The following is a 10,000-nucleotide window of genomic DNA, read 5'->3' on the forward strand; positions in this document are numbered from 1 at the left end:
TCAAACTTCTCCGAACGAACTGTTGATTCTGTATAAACAGCAGTTTGCTTGCTGCTACTTCGTTTTTTTAAATCTATATCATCTCTATGAGGATTTTTCCTCCCTCTTGGTCCTGTAGGTGAAGTCTCTCCCTCATCCCTTTTGTCCACCTGAGCTGCCACAACCACTTTCTCCTCTTTTCTCAAGAGGCAGCAAGTCATTGATAACCACATTTGACATTGTCCAACAACTTATTATTAGTAGGGAGGAATTTGCTTGCTTCTTTAATTGTTTTTCTAAAGAAAAAAGAAAGGTCACGGGTTCAGCTATTTGAACCTCTAAATTTACTTAATGCATGACGCGGATCCAGTTAATTTCTTATTTTTATTGTACTTTTACACTTAGTTGCGCGGACTCTCTACTTTTGATGCCGCACCCATCTCGGATTCTCCAAAAATACATTATTTTTGGCGAATCTGACATGCACCCGTTGACATTTTTGAATAGTCCGACCAACATAACTTTTACATTCTAATATAATGTATAAATATAGTAATCTTTAAGCCGCTGTTATGTGGTTCAACTTGTCTGCTTAACATCAATAACATGCCCTCTGCATATAAAATTGGGACCTTTCAAATTGATTTAGGACTTCATATGTTTTAGGAGCATAAAGACTTGTCGAGTGTCTGGGACTTGTTTGTCGATACTTCTTCTCAGTTGTTATAGAATCTTTAGCATTGTAGATGAGGTTCCATTAGAAGACTGATGTAGTGAATGTCTAATATCTGCTTTCAAGTGTGGAGGTCTTTATTCCTTTGCACATAACATATTTTATGAAAGTCCTGTTCAAACTTTTAAAGAATGATACATTAATTCTTAGCAAATTCTTAGCTGATGATGTTGTTTCCAAGCTGCTTAAAGTCATTGTAGTTATATCGTTTATGCTACAAAAATCATTGTGTTAAGTTGATTGTTATACTAGAACTTGATTATTCAAAGGGAGAAAGCATATAGCTTCTCTGTTGTGCATTAGTATAGCATTATATCTGCTCCCATTAAGCCATCGACTATCTTATTCTTTCTACTGTCTTTTGATTTACTTCTCCTCCTTCCATCCGAAGCATAACTGCACACTCACACGATCTTTGTCGAGAGATAGGAGCATTCGGTTTCTGATGGTGGAGAGAATGGACTAGATTCTTTCCTACCTTTCAATTAATTTGTTCATTGTGTCAACAATTTTAAATTCAATTCTTATAATGTGGCTTGAGCTATATCCAACTAGGAATTTCTAATGCTAAATTTTCTATAAGTTACAAGAGGTTTTCACAATCATAAAGCATGGGGCACTGGATTCTAAAATTTACTACAAGCATTTCATCACCATATAGTGATGAGAAGAATGGGATTATTGTTCTTCTTGTCTGACAATTGACTTGTTCCGTTGTGTCAATTCTTTATGTCAATTATCTTGAAATTTATTTAGATGCTCATCTGAGTCGAATAGATGCAATGCTATAATAATTAGTACAAGCTTCAAAAGTAAAAGGTTCACAAATAATGATATATTGTTTAGGTTTCTCCTTATTCTCTCTAAAATCTCATGAATTACCATACTTGATACATTAATTTTCATATTTCTTTGGCTTCTTGATAATGTTGTTAAAGCTTACTTAAATTCATTAATCCCTGAAGCTCACCGAAGCCCAGGGTATACGCTTCACCTCGCTTAAATAGCGCTTTAGTATAGGTGTTGAGGTGCATATACAAGTATATAACAGATATACAAATACATTTCGCCTCCCTCCACACTCAGATGTCTCTTGCTCGCCTCTTTCCTCCCTCTCCCAATCTCGCTCGCCTTTCTCTTCCCTCTCTCAATATCGCTCACTAGATATACAAATACATATGTATACCAGTTACATCTATACAATCATCTGATCGATATACATATACAATTCGACAGATATACAAATACAATTCACTCTTCCACTCTCACCCTCTCTTGCTCGCCTCTCTCCTCCCTCTAACATGTAGCTACGAATCGTTATTAACAAACTATAGCCATTGAGCCTAATTAAGTTATTTTTAGTGGCTATTTGCAAAATTGTCCCTTTTTAAATTTTATCTTTTGAATGAATGATTTTTTGTTTTTGTCATTCAACATACTAAGTAATAATAAATAATTGGTTCAAGATACCCTTGACATTAAAAGAAAAAATTGCAAGACTCAAATTATGTCTTACGAAGAAAAAATTCCACAAGACACATAAATAATGTCTTACAAGACATAAATTCAATTTCAGAACATTATGCCATAAAAGGTCAAAATCTATAAGCTACAACATAACTTAGTTTCCATAGAATTTATATTTATAGATATGTAAGTTTAGTTTCAAAACCACAAAAAGTTATATTTTAGAGGCATAACTTATCATAGTGAACTTTTGTCAAATAAGATAAATATTTTCAAAACTTATGTTGGACAAGGTAAAAAGTTCTCTACACTTATATAGAGTAAATAACTAATTCTTGCAAATTAAATAGAGTAAATTTTAGGTTTAGCAAATATAAAATTCATATTTGTATGTTATAGCTATAGTTTGTATAATTGTGCTCCATAGCAAACTTTATGTTTGCTATGGCTATTAATATGTATATTTCGGTATACATATACATAAAAATTATGTATTTGGGTCTATTTGTATATTTCGGTCTACAAATGGGTCCTGCATTTGTATATTTTGGTCTATTTATATATTTTGGTATACAAATGGGATGGCAAAAAACATGGAATGTTTGCTGCAAATTACAAATAAAAGAAACTATGACTATAACATTTAATTTGAATTAATAGTTTGTTATTTCATACAATTTTCCCAATTAAATACTACATAACTCATATCGAACGAGGTAAAAAAATACTAAATTTCAACCTTGCAAAGTTAGGTCATAAATAATAGGGATAAGGGTCTGAAAAATACCCCAACTTTGGTCGGATTTGTTGTTGTGATACTAAACTTTCATAAGGATCTATTACCTCCCTAGACTATTTAATACCGTATTTTTTTACCCCCTGAACTATTTAATAGTGTATTTTAAAGGTATATATGTGCCCACGTGGACACATTATTATTTATAATTTTGCATTATTTTTTATGGCCACGTGGGCAAATATATATGTTTAAAATACGGTATTAAATAGTCTAGGGAGGTAAAAGGTCCTCGTGAAAGTTTAGTATCTCAACAACAAATTCGATCAAAATTGAGGTATTTTTCAGACCCTTATACCTAAATAATACTACTTTAATCTAAAACTTTTAATTAAAGTACAAATTATCAATTTAAACTTTAAAGGACAAAACTTAAATACCACCCTCAAAATATGGATTATCCTTGCACAAACTTGTTTTCGGCCCAGTTGGAAGAGCCCATCATAGGAGTGAGTTGTGGCCCACTTTCGAAGAGCCATATGTGAGTCAATAATCTCAGATTTCGGATTCAGGGTAGAAAGGGGGAGAGGAAAATCGAAGGAAAACAATCGGAAACGGAGACGGAGACTAGAAATAAGAGAGAGCAATGAAATCGCCGAGATGGGGATATGTTAGAATTATATCAGGAACTATTTTTGGAGGCATTCTTGGATTCTATCTTATGCATCGCGCTGAACTTCAATACAAGGTTTTGCGATCTTCTTTTTCTTATTCTAGGTTAAATTGCCTACGCCAAAGAGCGATCATCTGTATAAATTACTGTTATGTGATTGAAGGAAATGTGGAACGAGAGATTGAAGAAGTATGAGGAGGAGCTCAAAATGAATCAAAGTATGGAGACGCATACCCCCACTGAGTTGTCTGGAGATCCTCTTGCGAGATAGGTACTTTGAAACACCGACCTGCTAATCTCTTCACTTTCTGTAGTTTATAGCTTAGATAAGGTTTGAGATGTTCAGATTCTTATGTATCTTGTGGATTATGATTTGGAAATTCAATCCAGACTGGACACTCCAATAGAAATGAATAATTGGGTATGGAATTGCAGTCCTGGAATTTAGGCTGACTTTCTGTGTGAGGCTTATGTCTTGTTTATAATAATTTATGTTTATGCAAGTACAATGGGTTTAGTAGATATATGATTGGGGAGTCCTATACACGAGGGTCTTATTTAGGTCTTGTTCATGCTAAAATGTAATATATAGTTAAGTTTGACAGTTGTGAATTATGAGGCTGTCTAGTTCTCCAAACATGTTTCCAGGACATCCTAGTTTGTAGCATTCTTTCACAGTGTAATCACCCTTCTTTTAAGTTGACCCAAAGTGTAAGTTGGGTGTATGAAACTATAAAACTAATTTATGTTTATACATAAGTAATTTTTTTATTGAAATTGGTAAGATTAACTTTATACATAAGTAATTATTCATGTTCCCTAGATAACAGGTTTTAAACCACCTTATCCCTATTCCCTACACTAGAAGCTTCCGTAATGTAACGAAAATCAAACATTTTATGTATACACAAAAATTGTACATATATTATTTATTAATAGGAATTAGGATTCCCCTTCATGCAAGCTGGCTCCGTCCCTGCTTGCAACAGTTCCATATCAATGTCTCCAAATTCTGCAGAAAGTCGCAGCTCTTATTTAAGACACGTTTCAGTTTTCCAATAGTTATTTGCTAAAGTCCTGCTGCATTTAGAAATTTTGGCCAAGATGTCTTTCCTCAGAACTGAATTGATTAATCAGTAGCAGGAACAAGACTACTGTACGTATGATCCAACAATAATTCAAGAGGGAGAAGGTTTTCCTTCTTGTATTGTACACTTGCACCTTGCTTCTTAATTTTTTCATCATTTTACACTACATTCTTTATTCATGCAATTTTCCATACCTTTGATCCAATTCTTTATGATTGTTTTTCTTCTGCTGCTCAGTCCATTGCACTTGCATCAGTATTATATAAACTTTTTGGTTCTAGACTCTAGTGATCAGCTTAAGGCACATTGGTCCAATCACTTAATATCATTATTTACTAGTACTGAATATCTCTTGTATATGGAGAATGTTGAGGCCTACCCTTAGTCAATCAAGCGAACTGTGGACAGATTTTAGTAGGTACAATGTATTCGTGTCTTTCTTAAAATGCTTAACTGTTCTATCATTACATTAATTTAGTTGATGCATGTAAATTTTTCTTACGAGACATAACTATACTGTCTTTTCATCCCTCAAGTTGTACATTCTGCACTTTTGTTTATATTAAGTCCAGGAAAGAAAAGCTTTTTGGCCTCATGTTTACATGTCCAGATCGCTTCACCCTCATTGTTAGTCTCATTCACTAACATTATTTAGTAGTCGGACATACTGTCCACATAAACACCCCTTCTTTTATTTGCAGCTAAAGATAAGTTTCTCATGTCATATCTTCAGTAGCATTTCCAAAAGACTTTGCAACTTGAATTTAGACTGAAGATATATGATGAATGAGGATATCAATTGATTCAAGTTTCATGTTCTTTCCCTTAAATGTGTGGTGTTCATCTAATGTGAGTGTTTACTGTTGGTTCTTTTAGATGAGCTCTACTTTATTAAAGTGAAGAAACATTCTGCATAATTTCATGCTATAAACCCAGTATGCTATTTGTGTTTTTTAAGTACCTGGGACAGAAGGAGTCGAAGTAGAGTAGAAATTGGGGAAGAGAAAAGGGGAGGATGATAATAAATCACGAGTCCGGATATTGATAAATCTTCATTTTTGCTTGAGCCTAGGGTCTATCAGAAACAACCTCTCTATCTCCCAAGGTAGAGGAAAGGTCTGCTTACATTCTACCCTCCCCAGACCTCACTTGTGGGACTACATGTTGCTTGTCTGTTTGTTGTTGAAGAAAGTGAATGTAAAGTAAGGTCCCTTCCATATTCTTGCGACTTCTTATAACTTGCTTCTCAAAATCATTTCTGTGGTTTTTCATGGAATTCATCTCCTTTTCGATTACCCATGCATGTAAAATCATTGCATTGATCACTTGTGCTTGTAAATCTAATCTAAACCGCAGTGGAATGCTAGCATATCTCCATTCAAGGTCATTTTTCTTGCTTCCAATTGTTAGTTGCAGTTAGCTGTCTTTGTTATTGATCAACAGAAGTGACAGGTGCAGATGGAATTCTGTGCGTAATTCTTCAAAGGCGTGATCCGGGTTTCAACCTCAACTGCTGTTTCATATGTCCAAAGAGGTAGACAGGGAAACGGCAGAGATGTGGTTGCTGTTATCATGTGAAAAGATGATCATAGAGAACAAACCCCCACGGGAATGTAGTTTTGTGAATTATATTAATAAGTCAGATCTTTGGGGAGGAAAATAACTATCACCTTATTTCACAGCTCCACCCCCCACCCCCACCCGAATTTTCTCAAGCCAACCTTTCCCGCTGCAGCTCCTTTTTTTTTTTGTCCGTGGATTGGCTTAAATTTAAGTGCCAAGTAAAGTTTTAGCTTTTTTGCGTTTGGTAAATAATGAGTCAATTTTTCTATGAGTGTCCTTCATTTGAAATGGGGAAAATTTGACAAAACGTGCACAACCATTGAGGGCATCAGAGAAGAAGAAAAGCAGCGCATTTGCTTGAAAAATAAAGTGGCCAAATGGCCATTTTTTGACAAGTGGATTATTTTGGGGAACAATGTTGATACAAAATATTGTCTAAATATTCCTTTTTTTTAACTGAACTTTCTGTCGATATGGGTTGAGATGAGTTTATATGGCTAGACTGGACCGTTCTTTTTCAGCAGATGAGCATTTTAATCAACTACTTGTGTTCTTCAAATATTAACTTTTACCTTATAAAAAGTGTGTTTAATTAATGACACTTACAATTAGAGAGAATTGAACAAATAATGCAAATTAGACCTTAAGTTTTCTTATGCTCCTTTAAAATCTGTTTGGTATACAAGTGTATGTAGCTGTAATTTCTATGTTAACCTTTTAAAAAAGAATCAAGACCGTCGGATGGAAGTAACTATCCTTCAAAAGATTTCAACTCTTATTCAATTTCACTTGTCTCGTGGTTATATATAGTTCTAGATGCTCATGGTCTCTTCACTTAATTTTATTGTACGGATATTATTGTATATAGACCTTTGTCATCATTGCTTTTCTAATTTCTTTAGAGTTTTTTCTTTTAGTCAATTCAGAGACGTTTCTCAAACATTTGCATGAAAAGATATGTTATTTAAGACTAAAGTATGATGATATACACGAAAAAATGGATAACAAAAGGTGTTGATCATAAACTATATGACGCTTTGTGTGTATATGCTAAATTTTTTCTATTATAGAAATGTGATGGAGAGGGTAAAACAGATATTATACCAATCATACAAGGGCAAAATTGTAATTTACACTAACAAATGGACTGATTTCAATTCCAAACGCAAGGTATAGACCCATCCGTCTTCCATCTTTCTCACTCCAAGCAAAAAGATTTCAACTCATTCCAAGCACAAACACTCTAACATAGTTCTAAAAGCATAGTTTCTTCCATCCCTCTTGTTCCAACACCAGTTAATCGATTCGCAAGTCCTCATAATTTCAGGTATGTCCCAAAATTATATATGAAATCCATGGCTGATGTGAAGGTTTATGTTGTCTGAAATTCATGGCTGATGTGAAGGTTTATGTTGTCCTTACATATCTGCGATTCCATAAGAAAATAACATATTACTAATTACTGACTGATCTAATAAAGAGTTCACATTTTATGAAATTGAACCGTGTTTGTTTATGCATAAGTATACACCCCATACCAATTGCTAGAGGTTATGGATGAGTTATCAACCATGGTAGTCTAGATTCAATTACCCATCTATTTTTTGGAACGAAACAAGAACATAAATGGAGTTTAAAAGCATATGAAAAGATGAAGTTGTGTTGCTCGCTATTGTCAATGAAACTTTCTCGCGTGTACAATCGCGTGTGTAGTTACACATTTATCTACAAGGATCCAAATACCATCTCTTCCCTCGGCATCTTCACTATCGAACCCGAACAAAAGTTGTGAATCTTCACCAATAAACAGGGATGGAATCCATCTGCAAAGAGCTGATGGAGAACACTGTGCCGATTTCCACTTATGCTCCATCAAATATATTGTACTTGGCACAATAAAACTTGGACATGTTTCTACTTTAGTTAATTAAAACAAAAGTAAGGGTATGTTTTCTGGATCATTCTTCATATGTCTCTCCATAATTTCTCATTCCTCACCTTTACTGTCTTACCCTAAGAGGGCAACTGGGCAAGGTAAGATCAAATAAATATATGAATCTTTTACTCCTCTTCGGAATTTCAATAAGAAAGAAGATTCACTAAAGTTTAGGATTTGGAATTTTTTAAAAATTCTCTTAATTTTTCTTCGATTTAGAGTGTAGCTAGCTTTGGTGGGTCACTGATATCCGCACGACCCAAGGCCTTCCGTTGAACTACTACTCAGGTCTAAATCTCATTCTATAACATGTTCTCCTTCTCTTCATATATTCTACTTTGAAAATATTCTTTCTTATTTTTGAGAATGTTTTTTTCTCTTCTTAAATTATTATTTTTGAGAATGGAAAATATTCTTTCTTATTTCCTCTTAGTTAAAACATTTTAAATACATTACCCTCTATTATCTTTATCTATTGCACCCAACAATATGACTTCTGAGTTTAGATTTAACCGTTTTATATTTGATTGTTAATATATGTTTTTATTATTTTGATTTTTTTTAATTGCACATAGATCTCATCTCCTTTCCTAAAGCCAAAATCAATCTCTATATATCTGTGGGATTTCATTAGCTCTTCCGCGTGTAAGGTGAGTTCGTATTTCGCTTAACAACTTAAATTTCCCCTTCTTAATATGTCTGTGATTTTTTGCATATGCTTGCATTCACTGAAAAATAGTGTTTATTGTCACTCATGAACTTTTCATAAATGCCTTTTTCTTTTCTATATAATCCCACGTATCTTTCATTTTCAGATCCTTTCCTGGTTGCATCAGTGTTTGTGTTAAGGTAAATGTATACATTACAACTCTCAATGGCTGGTTGTTCATATAAGGTTCCTCACACTTACTCTCTCTTTGAGGCATGAATATGAGGTACAATCAGATGGTCTTGCAGAGTACAATCCCTGGCAAACATATATTACGGTGATTAGTAACTTCAAAAGAACTTTCTGATGGTTAAATACTTCTGGTTTTATTTGATACTCCCTCTGTCCCTAATTACTTGTCCACTTTTGAATTGACACACCTATTAAGAAATCAATTATTGACATAGTGAGTTTACCATTTTATCCCTATTAATTATGAAGTGGATAGATTAAAAATTTAAGATTTTCAAGAAATTCTACCTTTTCAAAGTAATTAATTGAAGGTATAATAGGTAAAATTATTTTTGTCCTTTCTTGATTTGTCAAAATGGACAAGTAATTAGGGACAACTATAAAAGGAAAAGTGGACAAGTAATTAGAGACAGAGGGAGTATTTTTGTGCTCTACCAAAAGTTTTGGATTATTCGGTTAACACAAAAACCATACAAAAAGTACAATTTTGAGGCGTCTTTCAAAATGAGAAATCTTGAAAAACCTAAAAGTTGTCTCATGTAAAACTGATTATGATGTTGAATGGATTATGGACACGCAGTCTGGAAGACACTATTGTTACTTTGTTGAGTGAAAGATGGCAGATTTCCACCAAAGATTGGTTACCTTGCCTTGGTTTCCTTGCCTCCATTTTTATTATATGCTTTACTTGAGCCGTAGTCGATCAAAAACAACATTTCTACCTTTATAAGGTAAGGATAAGTCTATATACACACCATCCTCCCTAGACCTACTTCTACTTCTGGGATTGCACTGGTATGTTACTGTTGTTGTTTGCCTCCTTTGTTTGGTTCAGGGTTAGGGTCACGCTAGCTAAACTATATACTTTCAATTTTACGATGTTACTATTAATACATATGGTTATACCTCTCGAATTTTTTCGTT

At 33.9% G+C, this 10,000-nt stretch overlaps 2 long non-coding RNA genes across 3 annotated transcripts; both read left to right on the forward strand.

Moving 5' to 3' along the window:
- The first annotated feature begins 3,472 nt into the window (after window positions 1-3,472).
- On the forward strand, window positions 3,473-6,780 carry LOC102602661 (uncharacterized). Its single transcript, XR_001472752.1, has 3 exons — window positions 3,473-3,663; window positions 3,752-3,859; window positions 6,135-6,780. It is a non-coding gene; the product is annotated as an uncharacterized lncRNA (long non-coding RNA).
- Window positions 6,781-7,112: 332 nt separating this feature from the next.
- On the forward strand, window positions 7,113-9,161 carry LOC107059563 (uncharacterized). Of its 2 annotated transcripts, XR_001472754.1 has the most exons (3): window positions 7,155-8,463; window positions 8,751-8,825; window positions 8,991-9,161. It is a non-coding gene; the product is annotated as an uncharacterized lncRNA (long non-coding RNA). The 2 variants fall into 2 exon arrangements; XR_001472753.1 differs by having other exon boundaries at window positions 7,113-8,825.
- The last annotated feature ends 839 nt before the right edge of the window (window positions 9,162-10,000 follow it).

This window comes from Solanum tuberosum, unplaced genomic scaffold (assembly GCF_000226075.1).
Source record: "Solanum tuberosum cultivar DM 1-3 516 R44 unplaced genomic scaffold, SolTub_3.0 scf00026, whole genome shotgun sequence".
In the NCBI taxonomy this organism is placed as follows: domain Eukaryota; kingdom Viridiplantae; phylum Streptophyta; class Magnoliopsida; order Solanales; family Solanaceae; genus Solanum; species Solanum tuberosum.